This window comes from Prosopis cineraria, unplaced genomic scaffold (genome assembly GCF_029017545.1).
Source record: "Prosopis cineraria cultivar Desert tree isolate PC_DT_omini unplaced genomic scaffold, ASM2901754v1 PC10, whole genome shotgun sequence".
NCBI lineage: Eukaryota > Viridiplantae > Streptophyta > Magnoliopsida > Fabales > Fabaceae > Prosopis > Prosopis cineraria.
Window position 1 is genome coordinate 27,296,723 of NW_026555341.1, and position 13,959 is coordinate 27,310,681.

Here is a 13,959-nt window from a genome sequence, read left to right on the forward strand (position 1 = left end):
CATTCTTTACTAACAAAATCATCAAATTCCTCAAGAAGAACCCATGAAGCAAGAAACCGAAAGGATAATCGTCTCACAGTGACCGCCTCACTGCAATCAAGATCCAATAAAATAGGACCGAAGATGTTTTACCGCTGCATCCGGAAAGGCCGTACGTACTCCATTGAGCATTGCATAAGAATCTATATAGTCGAGCCTCTGATCTCTTCGGTTGCCAGGTGAAAGAAAGGCCTTTGATTAAATCCCAGATCCCCGTATACTCTCCATCAGACTTCGACGACTTATCCAACTTATCACTCATATCTCTGCGGTATTTGGCCCAGAATCTTCTGGCCTTCCTCCATTATAATTCGGGTCCTGTTACAACACAGAGAACGTGTTCCTTCTTGACTCCCCCTACGCCCTTGAAAGTTGAAACCACTCTAGCCCAACCCAGGAGGCTTACTTAATTTTCTTTTCCTCTTGGTTGGGTTTATTATCTAATGTGTTTTAATTTTGAAAAAAATTAATGGGAGAATGACAGTTAAGGACTCCCTAAGGATATTAATTTTAATTAGGGATCCTGAAAAATAGAAATCCCAAATAAGGACCGTGATCCTTAATGGGGATAAAAAAATATTGAATTGTCGAAAATGCCCCTGAGCTCAAAACAAAGGTACCGCACCTGAGAGAGCCCTATTCCTGCTCTGTTTCGGTGTCCTCCTCGGTTGCTCCTTCTCGTCGTCTGATAGAATACATTTGTTATCCACTTTTATTTGTCAATTAGGACCATTTTATTAATGATTTATCACCTTCAAGTGCACACATTGCATTAGATTTGGAACTTTGCCTAAGTTTCTAAGATCAGGGGCATTTTGGTTTAAAAAATGAACTTTTGAGAAAATGTACAAGAAAAATTGATAAAGTGCATTTTATGTCCAGTTGATGAATGGTGAAATTATATTTTTAAAATTCATTTTAGTTTGGGAGTAATTAAATAAAAAAATCAACACTTTCTTAAGTGTCTTAGTTTGTCCTAGTTTTTGGTTTGCCTTTGTGTGAAAATTTTTATATAATTTTGTGCAGCCTGAAACTTGGTTAATTTAATAAATTCTTCCTTCTAAATATGAATTTAATTCTGGACATGAATTAGATTTTATTATATCATATGCTATTTAATTGAATTATGTGATTTATGTGACATAGGTGGCATGTGACTTGTGCATCAATTGGGCAATTGAGGTCAACACTCCTTGAGGTCAATGGCTGATGGTTTGCACGTGAATTATGATTATTTTGAGGGATTAAATCAGCTAAAATGATGTGGATGACACATGGGAAATTAGGCACACATTGGAATCATCTACAAACCAATAGGAAGTTGCCACCTTGCAAGTGTGACAAGGCTCCCATTTACATTTTAATTTCTTTTTCCTTATTTTAATTAAGCTTCAGCTGATGGGAGACACCAAGGAGCACGCCATTTTAAGCCCCAAATGGGATCCAACACATATCTCATTCATCTTCCACATTCTCTCTCTCTTGTTCATAGTGTTCTTCATTTTCTCTCTTTTGTTCTTCATTTTCCAGCACCCTAACCTCCATTTTCAGCCACCAAACCTCCACAAAACTCATACCATTCTTCTCCTCTCTTCATTTTCGTTCCATCCCTTCCATTTTCACAAGGATTGAAGCTCATTTCCATCATTCAAGAGCTATGGAGTTTGGCCTTCACAAGCAATCACTAGGGTTCTTGAAGATGAAGATTGGCTAAGTTTCTTTATGGAATCCTAGAGAGATGAAGATGGAGGATGAGTCTTGAGCTTCAAATTGGCTAAGTTCTTTTGTTTCCTATCCTCTTCTCTTTTTACTAGATGGTTAGATTCTTAATCTAGGGTTTAATCATCTTAGCTTATAAATTCTAATTTGAATTTGATGTTGATGTAAAGAGAGAGGATTGTTTCATTTTATTTCTCCCTTGGACAGCCATGACTGAATTTTGCCACTTTGTTTGGCACATAATCTTGTGTTTTTCAATTAGTGAATTTCTTGTGTTAATATTGCATAATCTTGTGGTGTTAATGCTTGTGTTGTTGAGTAGCTTGACATAATCTTGTGGTTGCTCAATTTATGTGTTTGACCATGGCTGTTGAGAGAGGATTTTGAGTGAATCACTTGGCTAATGTCTTCACCAATTGGTTAATTGAACTAGGGACTTTAATCTAAGACCTAGGGAGGTTAGCTAATTAGGTTAATTGGCTTAGGATAATTTTCTTAAGTCATGACAGCTTTAGTCAAGAGGAAAGGAAGCTAAACTTAGCCTAATCATGAGAAGATAATGAGTCCAAAATCAACTAATCTCTAGGGTTCCATTATTGTGAAAAGGGAAGTTCATTTCACTCACTTTCACTAGCATTTTAATTACTTGCATATTAGTAATTAGCTAGGTAACTAAATTCCTACAAACTTTGGTTGATTTATTTCACTAGATAACTTTCAATTAGACTTAAAACCATTCCTTGGGATGACCTAGGGTTGGCCCTATATTGCATTAGGGTTAGCTTTAGTGTAATTTTGAGGATAAGCGACTAATTTCCTATCAAAATTTTGGCGCCGTTGCCGGGGAATGGTTTAAGTTTAATTCTAAGGTTGTTTAGTACTTAATTTACATTTTTAGTGTTCCTGAAAATTTTTTGAAAAATTATAAAAATTTTTTTTTGTGTTTTGTTTAGTGTTTTTTTGTGTTTTGAGTGTTTTTATTCTGTTTTGAAAAAGAAAAAAAAATTAGTGCAATTTTCGTTGGTTTGGTGTAGAGCTGAAAATACTCTGTTTCTAGTGTCTTGTCTGAAATTGAAAAATTAACTGGGAATGAGTCTGAGGGAATTTGAATGTGGAATTTATTTCATTGAAAGCTCTATATCCTAGCTTCACTTTAAAATTGGTTTGGTCAATTTTGGACGTGGGAAGTGTCCTGTGGAAATTTTACAATCTAACAAGGTCCAGGGAGCCATTACAGAGGATTCCCAAAACCCTGTTTCAACTTTGAGTTAGCATATCTTCCTCTTTGTGCGTTCAAATTGATTGATTCCAGTTTCATTTTTCTTATCGCTGTCTTATCTTTGTTTCTTGTGTTTAGGATTTTCTTCAATTTTTCCATTTTCCTATTTGAAAGTTTGTTAGAAGCTCTGAAGGTCTTCTGGACGAAATCCTGTTTCTCCAGACTTGAGGACCAACTTGTGAAAAATTCTGGGAACGATTGGGAAGGATTTTTAATCTAAAAGTTTTATATAATTTTTCTGTATATCTCTTGTGTTTCTCATAAAAGTTTCAGGGGAATTTATCATGTGGATTTGCTGATAGAAAATTCACAAGTTCACTGTCTCCAGAGAGCCTACTGTGCGAATTCCAGAATTGCCAAAGCTTCTTGATTGAGCATTTCTAACTCTCTTTCTACTTGTTTGGTGTTATTTTTTTTTCATTTTGTTGCTATTGAGTTTAATAAAAAAATAAAAAAAATTATTTCTCTTGCTTTTGTGTGTTTTGAATTGTTTCATGTTGATTTGCATTTTAGTTTAGTTTGTTCTTTGTTCTTAATTTTCTTGAGCTTGATTAGTGCATGACCCGAAGAAAACATACCTCTTTTGTTGAATTAGATCCAGAAATTGAAAGAACTATTTCTAGATTGAGAAGATCACAACCTATTCTTGATTCTCATTTGGTTTGTAATTCAACAATGGAAGGTATCTTAGGACATGAGCATGTGCATAATGAGGGCCATGGGAATGGGAATGAGAATTTGCATGATGATGGCCATGTTAATAATGAATTTGAAGGCTTGCATAACCCTAGAGAGGAGAGGAGCATTAGGCAATTAACTCAACCTAATTGGCATGATAATCCTTATGGCTTATATGTTCCTCCTACTAATGTTCAATTTGAAATTAAATCCTCCTTGATTAATGCATTGCCTAAATTTCATGGGTTACCAGGAGAGGATTGTCATAGGTTTTTGCATACTTTCCTATTGGTTTGTGATACTATGAAGCCTATGCATGTAAATGTTGATGATGTTCAAGCTAAGGCTTTTGTATTTTCTCTTGAAGGTTTAGCAAAGGAATGGTATTTCAACTACCCTTCTTATGTGAAAGTGAGCACATGGGCCGAGCTAAGAAGACTCTTCTTAGATAAATTCTTTCCAAATTCCAAGGTCACCAATTTGAGAAAGCAAATCTATGGGGTCCAACAAGGAGAGGATGAGAGTCTCTATGAGTATTGGACTAGATTCCAAGGCCTTTTGGCTAAATGCCCACACCATCAAATTTCTAGTGAGAATTTAGTCCAATATTTCTATGAGGGCTTGATTCCAAGAGACAAAGTTAACATTGATGCCGCTAGTGGTGGATGCTTGATTGACCTCACTTCCTTAAAGGCTTGGGAACTAATTGACAAGATGGCTTCAAGTGGTGCTCAATACTCTACAAGGGAAAAGAGAAATGTGAATATGGTAGGTTCCTCAGTTCTTAATGATTCATATGTGGACTTGCTAGCTGCCAAGATTGGGAGAATGTTGGCTCCACAAATATCTCAAGTGAGCAATGTAAGTACTTCTCAAGCACTTGTCCCTTATTCTTGTACTTTTTGTGACTCACCTATGCATGTAGAAAGCAATTGTCCTATTAAGTTTGAACAAGTAAATGCTATCTACAATGGAAAACAATCCTATGGTGGGAGGCAAGGGCAAGGAGCTTATTCTAATACTTACAACCCTTCATGGAGAGACCATCCTAATTTCTCCTATTCAAATCCAAATGTGGCTTTACAAGACAATCAACAAAGAGGATCCTATCAAAACACCTTTGGCCGTGACCCTCCACCTCATTTGTCTCAAGGTAGCTCTTCTCAAAGCTACAATCCAAGTGGTAATTCTCTTGCACCTTCTTCTAATTCTTATAGTGATAGGAGGCTTGTTCCAATTGAGAGTTCTTCTAATTCGAACTCTTCTAATGATGTGAATGTGTTACGTAAGCAGTTGATTGAAATGAACTCTTTGTATAAAAACATGTATGATGGCTTAGGGAACAAGGTAGAGAGTATGGGTAACAAGTGTGAGAACATGAACTCTAAAATTGATGCCCTTACTTCTCAAATGAATATGCTTGCTAACCAATTAAGTGCAGCCAATGCTCAAGCCTCTACATTACCATCCAACACCGTTGCTATCACATTGAGGAGTGGCAAGGAGTTGGGAGAAAGAGTACAAGAAGACAAAAGACAAGGGAAGGCCGAGAAGCCCTCTTTAAATTCTTCAATTGATGTTAATGTTTCTAGTTCTTCTTTTGCTCCTAATGATGCATCTTTTTGTAGAGATGATGAGGATGAAAACATTGAGGAGATCATATGTGAGCAACCACCATCTAAGGTGGAAAAGGGGACTATGGCCGAGTTGTTTAGTAAGGAAAAAGAGGGAGAGGCCGAGCAAAGTGAAACAAGAAAGGAGAGTTCAAGGAAGGAAGAAGGAAAGCAAAGTCAAGAGATTATGAAGAAGCTTCCTTTTCCACAAGCACAAGTGGTCCCTAAGCAAGTAAAGGGACAATTTGATCAAGAGGTATATGATTTCTTCCACAAGATTCATGTTAATGTACCCTTGATGGATGTAGTTAAGAACTTTCCTAAGTATGCCAAATTTTTGAAAGATTGTTGTACAAATAAAAGAAAATTTAGGCCTAATGCAAGGGTACAATTACCCTCATCTGTGAGTGCTATCATGAAGCCTCAACTCCCTATAAAATGTGAGGACCCCGGTTCCTTCACAATTCCATGCAAGATTGGCAACACACATTTTTCTCATGCATTGATAGACTTAGGTGCAGCCATTAATGTTATGCCTCTTTCAATTTATCATGCCTTGAGTCTTGATTGCATGCATAAGACACCTATGATATGCCAATTAGCGGATAGAAGTGTTAGAAGACCACATGGAGTAGTAGAAGACTTGTTGGTTTGTGTTAAAGGTCTATTATTTCCTGTGGATTTCTATGTGCTTGATATGTCAAAAGAAGGGAGTGGGGATGATATTTTGATTTTAGGAAGGCCATTTATGAGGACTGCCCGTACATTGATTGACATGGAAAAAGGTAGTTTGATTTTGAAATGTGGAGAGGATCATGTTATTTTTAATATATATGAAGCAATGAAACATCCTTTTGAGGATTATTCTTTGTTAGGTGTAAGTTCCATTGAGTTATTGCTTCATGATGCTTGTGAGTCTCACATGCTTGATTCTTTCTCACATGTTGATGATGATTTGTCTCTTGTTACTACTACATGTATTGATGGATGTAGTTGTCCTATTTGTTTAGAGATTGATGCATGCTTGAATGATGCAACTACTTCTTCTCATGATTTGTTTAAAATATCTCCTATGCTTGATCTTGAAATGCTTGAGAAGGGTATATCTTCTTGTGTTGTAGGTACTAAAGCCATTAAGGCCGAATCTATGAGTTTTTCTCCACTCGAGCTTGATGTTCTTAGGATTCCCAAGCTATTGGAGGAAAATTCTACACTTTCACATGTCGAGGCCGTGGCTCAAGTCCAAGCACTTGAGGACAAGTTGCAAGAAAAGGGGGAGGCTGTAAAGAAAGAAGAGGAGAAATCAAAAACAAGTGAGAAGCCTAAAAGACAAGATAGTACCATGGAATATTCCACCAAATTAGACTTGAAGAAGCTCATTCCCTCTTGTGTAGAGCCACCTACCTTGGAGTTGAAGCCTTTACCATCCAATCTCAAGTATGCATATCTCATTGAGAATGAGAAGCTTCCGGTAATAATTTCTAACTCTTTATCTCTTGAGGAAGAAAATGCATTACTTGATGTGTTGAGAAAGAACATACATGCTATTGGTTGGACTTTGGCTGACATTCCTGGTATTGACCCTATTGTGTGCACACATAAAATTTTTCTTGAGGACAATGCTAAGCCCATTAGGCAACCACAAAGGAGACTTAACCCATTGATTTTAGATGTGGTAAAGAAAGAGGTTGTTAAGCTACTTAGTGCTGGGATCATCTATCCTATAGCTGACAGTGAGTGGGTGTCTCCAACCCAAGTTGTACCTAAGAAAGGGGGGATTACTGTGGTAAAAAATGAGAAAGGAGAGCTTGTTCCAACTAGAGTTCAAAATGCTTGGAGAGTGTGCATAGACTATAGGAAGCTCAATAATGTGACTAGGAAGGACCATTTTCCTTTGCCTTTTATTGATCAAATGCTTGAGAGATTGGCTTCCAAGTCCCATTATTGCTTCCTAGATGGGTTTAGTGGGTATTTTCAGATTCCTATAGCTCCTAGTGACCAAGATAAGACTACCTTTACATGCCCCTTTGGTACATTTGCCTATAGGAGGATGCCTTTTGGTCTTTGCAATGCACCTGGTACTTTTCAAAGATGCATGATGTCCATATTTTGTGATTTTATTGAACATTGCATGGAAGTCTTTATGGATGATTTTACTGTGTATGGTGAGTCCTTTGATTCATGCTTGCATTCTTTAGATAAAGTGCTTGGTAGGTGCATTGAAAAGAAGCTTGTGCTTAACTTTGAAAAATGCCATTTCATGGTAGATAAAGGAATTGTTTTAGGCCATTTGATTTCTTCCAATGGCATAGAGGTGGATAAGGCCAAAGTAGATGTGATTGCTTCTTTGCCATATCCTGTTTGTTTGAAAGATTTGAGATCATTTTTGGACATGCAGGCTTTTATAGGAGATTTATAAAGGGGTTTAGTGAAATTGCTTTGCCTATGTCTAAACTCTTACAAAAAGATGTTGATTTTGTTTTTGATGATGCTTGCAAAAGGAGTTTTGACACTTTGAAAAGCATGCTCATTTCCCCTCCCATTCTTAAAGCCCCAAATTGGTCTTTGCCTTTTGAGTTGTCATGTGATGCTTCTAATTTTGCTGTGGGAGCTATGCTTGGTCAAAGAGAGGGCAAGTTATCATATGTGATTGCTTATGCATCTAGACAGCTCAGGTTAATTACACCACAACTGAGAAAGAGTTGTTTGCTATTGTTTTTGCACTTGATAAATTTAGATCATATCTTCTTAACTCTAAAGTTGTTGTGTACACTGACCATGCTGCTGTGAGGTACTTGTTTAAGAAGACAGATTCTAAGCCTCGCTTGATTCGATGGGTGATCTTGATGCAAGAATTTGATGTGGAGATAAGGGATAGGAGTGGTTCTACCAATCAAGTAGCGGATCATTTGTCTAGACTACCTCATTTAAAAGCTACTATGGTAAACTCTAACCCTACTATTCCTTGTGATTCATTTCCTGATGAGGCATTGTGTGCCATTTCATCTAAGCCTCCATGGTATGCCTCTTTTGCTAACTATATTGAGTGTGGAGTCTTGCCTCCTTGTGCTTCACGTTTTGCCATTGAAAAATTGAAAAGAGAGTCTAGATTTTACATTTGGGAACCACCTTTGATGTGGAAGATTTGTAGTGATAAAGTGATTAGGAGGTGTGTTGATGATGTTGATGTGCCTTCTGTTCTTGAATTTTGTCACTCTCATGCATGTGGTGGTCATTTTAGCTCAAATAAGACAGCTAGGAAGGTTTTAGATTGTGGATTGTATTGGCCTAGCTTGTTTAAAGACTCTTATGAATTTTGTAAAGCATGCTTGAAATGTCAAAAGGTTAGTAGTTGGGGTAAGAGACATGAAATGCCTCAACAACCCATTTTATTTTGTGAGATTTTTGATGTTTGGGGCATTGACTTCATGGGTCCCTTTCCACCATCCTTTAGTTTTGAGTACATATTACTTGGTGTTGATTATGTTTCAAAGTGGATTGAAGCCATTCCTACTAGAACTTGTGATGCTAAGATTGTTTTGAAGTTTCTCAAATCTAATATTTTTTGTAGGTATGGAGTTCCTAAGGCCTTGGTAAGTGACCAAGGATCCCACTTTTGCAATAAGATGATGAAGGCTCTCTTGGCTAAATATGGGGTGCATCACAAAATCTCTACACCATATCATCCCCAAACTAATGGCCAAGCCGAAGTATCAAATAGAGAAGTCAAGAAAATCCTAACCAAGGTGGTGAACACAAATAGGAAGGATTGGTCTTTACACTTGGAGGATGCTTTGTGGGCTTATCGGACCGCTTATAAGACTCCCATTGGCATGTCTCCTTTTCGATTGGTGTATGGAAAGGCTTGCCACCTCCCTGTGGAGATAGAGCATAGGCCTATTGGGCCATCAAGAAACTAAACTTGGATTTCCATCTTTCGGCTAAGGAGAGATTTCTTCAAATGCAAGAACTTGAGGAGCTTAGGTTGGATGCCTATGAGTCTTCTAGAATCTATAAGGAGAAAACAAGGATCCTTCATGACAAGCTAATCTTGAGGAAAAAGTTCCAAGAAGGAGATCAAGTCCTCTTGTTCCAAACAAGGTTTATTCATAAGCATGCCAAGTTGAAGTCTAAGTGGGAGGGACCATATCTAGTGACCAAGGTGTTTCCCTATGGGGTTTTGCAACTCTTGAATAAAGCCACGGGTTCCACTATGCAAATCAATGGTCACCTATGCAAGCTCTACAAAGATGCCAAATCACTTCAAAAGGAGGAGGACTTCTCTCAACATGTTTTTGAACCACCATGATAAGGTTGTATCTCTCTAACCTTGAGCTTTTACCTTCCTTTAATTGATATATTTAATGATAGGTATAGTTCAAGTGTGGGGGAGATGAACCTAGTAGGAAAATTAGAGTTTATTTGCTTTATTTGACTTCTTTGTTTTGTGTTTTAGTTTGAAAAAAAAAATATCTGCACCACACTTTTGTTATGCATTCATTATTGATCTCACCTTATTTTATCACTAGTCTATACATACATTGAGGACAATGCATGATTTAAGTGTGGGGGAGAGAAATAAACATTTTGTTTTGTTTGTTTGGTTTTGTTTGGTTTTGCAAAAAAAAATTCAAAAAAAAATTCTTTGTTTTGTTTTGTTTGAGGTTACTTAATTACCTAGCTCTTGAATGGATATTTTGATTCTTGAGATGTGGTAATTTTTAGGATTGAATAGGTGTGAAGTGAACATTCTTTTACCTTGAATTAATGGATTAGAGTGGCATATTACCCTTCATGGAAGAGGCTAAACACTCATGTGTGATTAATTCCTTAGTGATGTTACCCTCTAGAATTTGTTTCACTTCTTAATTAAGACCATATATCTTGCACTTGTTTGATAGGAGATGAGAGATGGCATTCATAAAAAATAGCCAAGAGCCAAATAGCCAACCTATTATTATTTATTATCCTTTGTTAGCCACTTTGAGCCTTTGGTTTGATTCTTAAAAAAAAATATTCACCCTATTTTTCCCCAAGGAATGCATGTTACACTTTTATATGTCTTTTTAATATTCATTGCATGTCCTAGATCAAATGAGTGGATGCCTTATTATCATTTCTCTATCCATTACTTCCATTGTTTTCAAAGAGTTAGGGGCAACAAAAAAAAACAACAAAGATAGATTTGAAAAAAAAAAATATAGTCAAAAAGAAAAGAAATAAAGTTGCTAGAAAAAGAAAAAAAAAAAGAAAAAAAAAGAAAAGAAAGAAAAAAATAAAAATAAAAATAAAAAGTTGCCTAGCTCATCCATTCCATTTGTTTTATTATTTCTTATCATTTCTTTCCATCCTCATTGTGTTAAGGTGTTCACTCAATTGAGTTAGGTTATGCTTTGCATATTAAGGGGATATATCTTGATTTAGCATTATTTTGATGCTAACCCTATTTTTTTTATATATACATGCATTTCTTAGACATCCTTTCATTACCTATATCACAACCTAATAAAGTCCATTTGATTCTTGATTGCAAGTGCTATTTAGTGATGGAGATGTAGAAGGGTTACAAATTCATAGTAGGGTTTATCCTAAGAAATTTTGAGTGAAATTTAATACCTTATACACTTTGAGTGATGAGAGCAAACACTTAACCTAGAGAGGCTTACTCTTTGACATTGATTCTTGGTAAGGGTTTGTTTGTGATGTGCATAATTCTTTCGTAATTATTGCCACATTGATTGATAATTTGTAGAAGTTCATGAGCTAGTATTTTAGTGACTTGAAACAATGTTTTTCTCTTATTTCTTTGTCTTATAGTTTCTTTTGGGACCTTTTTCACTTGATTTTGCCCGGAGTGCAAAAGCTAAGTGTGGGGGAATTGATAGAACACATTTGTTACCCACTTTTATTTGTCAATTAGGACCATTTTATTAATGATTTATCACCTTCAAGTGCACACATTGCATTAGATTTGGAACTTTGCCTAAGTTTCTAAGATCAGTGCACTAGGGGCATTTTGGTCCAAAAAATGAACTTTTGAGAAAATGTACAAGAAAAATTGACAAAGTGCATTTTATGTCCAGTTGATGAATGGTGAAATTATATTTTTAAAATTCATTTTAGTTTGGGAGTAATTAAATAAAAAAGTCAACACTTTCTTAAGTGTCTTAGTTTGTCCTAGTTTTTGTTTGCCTTTGTGTGAAAATTTTTATATAATTTTGTGCAGCCTGAAACTTGGTTAATTTAATAAATTCTCCCTTCTAATTATGAATTTAATTCTGGACATGAATTAGATTTTATTATATCATATGCTATTTAATTGAATTATGTGATTTATGTGACATAGGTGGCATGTGACTTGTGCATCAATTGGGCAATTGAGGTCAACACTCCTTGAGGTCAATGGCTGATGGTTTGCACGTGAATTATGATTATTTTGAGGGATTAAATCAGCTAAAATGATGTGGATGACACATGGAAATTAGGCACACATTGGAATCATCTACAAACCAATAGGAAGTTGCCACCTTGCAAGTGTGACAAGGCTCCCATTTACATTTTAATTTCTTTTTCCTTATTTTAATTAAGCTTCAGCTGATGGGAGACACCAAGGAGCACGCCATTTTAAGCCCAAATGGGATCCAACACATATCTCATTCATCTTCCACATTCTCTCTCTCTTGTTCATAGTGTTCTTCATTTCTCTCTTTTGTTCTTCATTTTCCAGCACCCTAACCTCCATTTTCAGCCACCAAACCTCCACAAAACTCATACCATTCTTCTCCTCTCTTCATTTTCGTTCCATCCCTTCCATTTTCACAAGGATTGAAGCTCATTTCCATCATTCAAGAGCTATGGAGTTTGGCCTTCACAAGCAATCACTAGGGTTCTTGAAGATGAAGATTGGCTAAGTTTCTTTATGGAATCCTAGAGAGATGAAGATGGAGGATGAGTCTTGAGCTTCAAATTGGCTAAGTTCTTTTGTTTCCTATCCTCTTCTCTTTTTACTAGATGGTTAGATTTCTTAATATAGGGTTTAATCATCTTAGCTTATAAATTCTAATTTGAATTTGATGTTGATGTAAAGAGAGAGGATTGTTTCATTTTATTTCTCCCTTGGACAGCCATGACTGAATTTTGCCACTCTTTGTTTGGCACATAATCTTGTGTTTTTCAATTAGTGAATTTCTTGTGTTAATATTGCATAATCTTGTGGTGTTAATGCTTGTGTTGTTGAGTAGCTTGACATAATCTTGTGGTTGCTCAATTTATGTGTTTGACCATGGCTGTTGAGAGAGGATTTTGAGTGAATCACTTGGCTAATGTCTTCACCAATTGGTTAATTGAACTAGGGACTTTAATCTAAGACCTAGGGAGGTTAGCTAATTAGGTTAATTGGCTTAGGATAATTTTCTTAAGTCATGACAGCTTTAGTCAAGAGGAAAGGGAAGCTAAACTTAGCTTAATCATGAGAAGATAATGAGTCCAAAATCAACTAATCTCTAGGGTTCCATTATTGTGAAAAGGAAGTTCATTTCACTCACTTTCACTAGCATTTTAATTACTTGCATATTAGGTAATTAGCTAGGTAACTAAATTCCTACAAACTTTGGTTGATTTATTTCACTAGATAACTTTCAATTAGACTTAAAACCATTCCTTGGGAGATGACCTAGGGTTGGCCCTATATTGCATTAGGGTTAGCTTTAGTGTAATTTTGAGGATAAGCGACTAATTTCCTATCATCGTCTTCCTTTATTTCAGCTCGGCTGGTTGCTTAATCACTGATCGAGTTCTTTATATCAGCTCCAGGGGTGCGCAGTCACTGGTGAGAGGTCCTCTATTGTTACTCCCCATTTTCAGTTCGGTGTGCTCTATGGTCGGTGCCCCCTCTTCTCTTCTTCTAGGTTTGGTGCCTCTCTCTCTCTCTCTCCTTCCATTCCTCAGTATGTTCTTCGGTGGGGGCGAGACTGATTTTGTGTTTGTTGTTGATTGTGCATTTTTTTCCTAGTGTCATTCCAGTAAGGTATTTGCAAAAGAGAAGAAACTATAGTAATATTGATTTGTGATCCCAAAATGGTTCCATATTTGTTTATATTTATGTGATATTTGAACCTGATTTTTTGCTCTATTCTATGATTTTGCCATGAATTTGAGAAGAAAGAGTGAGAAGCCTTTTGTTCGTCTGGTATTTTTATGCTGTAAGATGAATTTATTTTGTTCTGTTCTTTTGCTAGCCGAGCACATATACTGGCAATGAACTGGAAATTTATAACATTTGGTTATGTGTCTTTTAAGAAGCAATGAAAATCGACACAAAGCTGGCTCTTTTAAAACATAGGGCCGTTACAAAAGGGAGAAAGGCACTGCTTAACAAGGACTTTGGACTCTTCCTTAATTCCTTTCATGTGTTGTACTGAAACTTAGGTTCTACATTGGCATGTTTGCTGTTTGGTCTCTGGATTTGGAAAAGCTTTCCTTTTCATAATGGAAGAAAAATATAAATATAGATTGTAGCAGAAAGGTCGATAAGACATTATAGACTAATAAAATAGTTAAAAATAAGGGAGAATGACAAATAAAGACCTTGTAATAACATTAATGCCAAATTAAGAATTTTAGTATTGAAAC

At 36.2% G+C, this 13,959-nt stretch overlaps 1 non-coding gene across 1 annotated transcript; it reads right to left on the reverse strand.

Moving 5' to 3' along the window:
• Positions 1–4,192: 4,192 nt before the first annotated feature.
• Positions 4,193–4,299, reverse strand: LOC129284679 (small nucleolar RNA R71). Its single transcript, XR_008586923.1, has one exon. It is a non-coding gene; the product is annotated as a small nucleolar RNA R71 (small nucleolar RNA).
• Between the last annotated feature and the right edge of the window lie 9,660 nt (positions 4,300–13,959).